This window comes from Mandrillus leucophaeus, unplaced genomic scaffold (genome assembly GCF_000951045.1).
Source record: "Mandrillus leucophaeus isolate KB7577 unplaced genomic scaffold, Mleu.le_1.0 Scaffold87, whole genome shotgun sequence".
Classification (NCBI taxonomy): Eukaryota; Metazoa; Chordata; class Mammalia; order Primates; family Cercopithecidae; genus Mandrillus; species Mandrillus leucophaeus.
In genome coordinates this window covers 4,369,300-4,373,840 of record NW_012109474.1, presented here as the reverse complement: position 1 = coordinate 4,373,840, position 4,541 = coordinate 4,369,300, and the positions used below count along the sequence as shown (strand labels likewise).

General features: G+C 49.1%; 1 pseudogene; it reads left to right on the top strand.

Annotated features, from left to right (window-relative positions):
- Nucleotides 1-3,817: 3,817 nt before the first annotated feature.
- Nucleotides 3,818-4,541, top strand: part of LOC105531179 — a 9,183-nt pseudogene continuing 8,459 nt past the window's right edge.

Sequence of the window (4,541 nt, the reverse complement as noted above, 5' to 3'; positions counted from 1 at the left end):
GGCCTATTGTCTTCCTTTTTAAGGGCAGGAGAGGAGATCCTGGGTAAGGAAAGTGGCTGGGACATGAAAAGCCTTTTTGCTCAAAATCACATAATTATTCATTAGTTGAAGGTGGAATTAGAAACCAGGATTCCTATTGCCTAGTAAAATTTCTATTTTACATCCTGCTGCCTCTGTTACTTGGCTCTAATATTCCTCATACTTCCCCCTAGAAAGGTCAACTTGTCACAGATACACGCCTGAAATTCCACCATTAGAGCTTCATCTGTTTTGCTTAAGGGATGAATGTGAATTAAATTCCAACTCCTCCTAGAAGAAAGGTATCTTTAAGTCAGGGATCAGCCAACCTTTTCTGCAAAGGACCAGATAATATTTTAGGTTTTGCAGGCCATACAGTCTGTCACAAGTATGCAACCTGCCTTTGTAGCACAAAAGCAGCCATAAACCATACAAGTGAACAAAACATTATTTATGGACACTGACGTCTGAGTGTCATATGATTTCCACGTATCACAAAATATTCTTCTACTGAGTTTTTTTCAACCATTTAAAAACGGAAAAATCATTCTTAGTTCATAGGCTGTACACAAACAGGCAGTGGGGCGCATTGGTGCAAAGGCTGTGGTTTACTAGTCCTTGCTCTAAGGTGTCCTTGGTCATTGGCTGTGCTTTGTGGGTAAAAGTTCTATCGAAAAGATTGGGTGAGAAAACTGAGTGAACAGGAAGCCACTGAGCACCCTAAGCAGGAGGTGGGGAGTGCAGACAGGTCACCACCATCTGCAGTGTGGCCACTGCTGTCTTGAAGCTGTAGCTTGAGCACATCTACAAGGCAGCAGCTGCCCACTGAACCATCTGTGCAGCCACTGCATTTGGGGCACCCACTGGAGCCATTCAGACCCACTGTCCATCTAAGGGTAAGCCAGATGTTCCTACACGCTGCAGCTCAGCTGCTCCAATATTCGGCTCCTTTCCTCCAACTCCCCCATCGGTCTGGTAAGATCCTTGCCTCGCCATAAAGACGCTGAAAGGTCCTTGTTCCATGTTTCTGTTACATGTGAGAGATTTTGTTTCTGTTTTAAAATATAAAAACCATTCGAGGAGGAGGTTGTTGCTGTAGACTGCCACATGGTAGACACTGGGCATAAGGTGCTATCATCTTGAAAGCACTTGCTCTTACTATCTCATTTGGTTCTCCTGGGCAGAGTAAATAAGAAGAGGCAATTATCATCACCATTTCACACATGGAGAAACTAAGGCCCAGAAGTTAAAGTGACTTTCCCAAGGCAGAGTAGAGGAGGAGGGTCTGCATCCAGGTCTGACTCCAAAGCCCTGACCTCCAAAGCTTGCAGCGCACTGGGACGACTCTGGGAGGGCAGAGGTGCAGAGAGTAGCTCCTGCAGAGCCCAGCCTCCTCCCATCCTCCCACCCAGATGAAGAGCTGGCCGAGCACTCATGGCCCAAAAAGGCGGCTGGCTACTCCCTGCAGCCTCAGACTCCCCAAGGTCTCACTGAGGGCCCTTCAGCCTGGCAGTTCCTCCGTGGTCTTCTGCCACTTTGCCTGGTATGGAAAAGGGCTTCCATCCGTTGGCAATGCCCACTGCCTGCCCCATTCTCACCTGCCCAGCAGCTTAGTCTCCAGGGAGGTCTGCCAGAGCCTCAAGGCCCTACTGTGTGAATAGTCCTCCCAGAGAAGCTTTTGTTCTTAGCTATTTACTAGCTTATTGTCTGACATGCCATCAGCACTCCGTATACATTTGTCGCATGGATAAAGGAATGAATTAACCTTCAGGTACCCCAGAAATCCCACCATAAGATTCCCTGAGCTTAGCTCAGTGACATAACCCACAGGGTTTTTTTAGAATTTAGTCCAATTGGATGAGCCTATAGTAAGGATGCAAGGGAGCATCCACTGGGCCTTTCTCTTCACACACATTCACTTCACCCTCATGGCCGTCCGCAGTCAGCACCCTCATCACCCTATTTTACAGAGCAAGGGACTGGGGCCCGTAACATTGAGGAACTTGCTCAAGGTCACCCAGGTGGCCAGGGATGGGATGAGGATTGGACCCTCTGAGGCCTGTTGTCTCCACACAGTTCTCACCGGCCTTTTATAGGCACTAACTCATGCAGGTAAAGGAGGCTCCAGAATTACCCCAAAGGCAAATGGGTGCATGAGCCATGCTGAAAAAGGAGGGAGCTCAGAGGCTCCCCCATGTCAGCCCCAGCCAGTAGCACCAGGCACAGACAGGCTACACTGGAACTTTGTGGAGCTGCATAGAGCTTGCCCCCTTCTCCCTGCAGGCTGCATTGCTGGAGGCTGGAATTCCAATGCCAGCATGGGCAGGTCCAGAAACCTGGTATCACAGTAGGCCTTTCTGCAGAAGCGAGCAGCCTGGATGCATGGATATGACTTGGCCCAATCTGAAGGACACTGACTCTCTCCTGGCCTGTGCTGTCCAGGAAATCCTGCGATGAAAGTCACATCCCTTGGTGTGTCACTGCTTCTGGTTTTCAGGAATCCCTTATAAAAATGCATATTTAAAAAATAAAGAAGCCAAGTATGGTAGTTCATGCCTGTAATCCCAGCATTTTGGGAGGCCAAGGCAGGTGGATCCCTTGAGGTCAGGAGTTCGAGACTAGCCTGGCCAACATGCTGAAACCCCCGTCTCTACTAAAAAATACAAAAATTAGCCAGGCATGGTGGCTCACTCCCGTCATCCAAGCTACTCAGGAGACTGACGCGAAGAATCATGTGAACCCAGAAGGTGGAAGTTACAGTGAGCCAAGATCGCACCACTGCACTCCAGCCTGAGCAACAGAGCGAGACTCCATCTCAAAAAAATAAAGAAAGAAAAATGGGTGTGTGAGGTGAAAGGAGTCCTGGGGCAGAGAGGAACGGAGAAGGCCCTGATATCTACTTGGCAGCTTTGCCCTACCAGGCACGTGTCCTGCACCAGGCCTTCCTCACACCCACCAGGATATGGACTCAGCCTCCCGGGACCTGCCCCATAGAAGATGATGGCAACATGCAGGGCCAGAGGAACAGGGTGGGCTGCACCCCCAATAGCTCACAGCCTCCTTCTCTTAGGTCTCCCCAGTGCTTTCTCACTGGCCCCAGCTTCCTCCTTCTTCCTTTCCACAGCAGCCTCCCACTCCCCAGCTCCCGCTACCAGCTCCTCCATGCTTACAGGCCCACAACCCACACCGAGTCCGGCAGACGAGAGCCTGCAGCTACCAAGACCCACCCATCTTAGAAGGCAGGAAGAGAATTAGAAATAATAAGGTCTTTTTTCTTGAGATTTGAGGTCAAAAGCTAGCTAGCGGCTGCACAGGGAAACCAGCTCAGCTATCTCTGACATCAGAGCCTGAGGCTTCCAAGCCTGTGCCCTCAGCAGTGAGGCTGGTAGGTGGGATCACAAACCCCTCCTCCTCCGCATCCCTGCCCTCTGCATCCCTGCTCGCCTCTCGCTAACACTGCTTCTAGTTTCTAGAGGCAGTTGCAAAGCCAACTTTAAGGCTAAGGAGTCCGGCGCTGAGGATGAATTTCAGGCATGTGGCAGGCTGTGGGGAGAGATCATCAGTCTTCAGGTGACAGTCTTTTCTCCACCTGTGAGCAAGGTTGACAAGGGCAGAGGTGGCCTCACTGCCTTCAGCTTGTCTTCATTCAGGCTGTGGTCATTTCTATAGACCAGTGGTACCCAGACCATCAGCATCATCGTCACCTAGGAACTTGTTAGCAATACAAATTTCTAACAGCAGAGCTGTGGACAGTTTGCCTGGTCTGTTACGGCCTCCGGCCTGGAATCACGCCATCGTCATGTCCCACTACCTGCACAATCCTCCAAAACATGTCTCTGTCCATCAGGAACGTGACCAATGACACCAGGTCTGCAGATGGACAGGATAAATTTGGTCATGATGGTCCTACAGGAGATGTTTATGTTCCACTTGATTTCCACACCTGCCGTCCAGGAGGATTTGCTTATGTTCAATTTGAGGATGTTCATGATGCTGAAGATGCTTTGCATAATTTGGACAGGAAATAGATTTGTGGACATCAAGTTGAAATACAGTTTACACAGGGGAATCAGAAGACACCAAATCAGATGAAAGCTAAGGAACAGAGGAATGTGTACAGTTCTTCACGCCATGATGGTTATGACAGATACAGAGATTCTGGAAGCCAAAGTTATTAAAGGAGATCCAGAAGTCAGTCTTTTGATTACAATTATAGAAGATCTTACAGTCCTAGAAATCAACCAACTGGAAAACCACGGAGTAGCAGAAGCCATTCTGACAATGGTGGATTCAAACACCAAAATCCATATTTTTTGGATGAAGGCTAAATCACATTCTGGGTCTGCATCCCACACCAAAACTAGAGGCACCTCTAAAACAGATTCCAGGCTGGGTGCAGTGACGCACACCTTTAATCCCAGGAGTTTGGGGGGGCTGAGGCTGGAGGATCACTTGAGCTCAGGAGTTTGAGATCAGTCTGGGCAACGTGGCAAAACACCGTCTCTACAAAAAAAAAAAAAAAA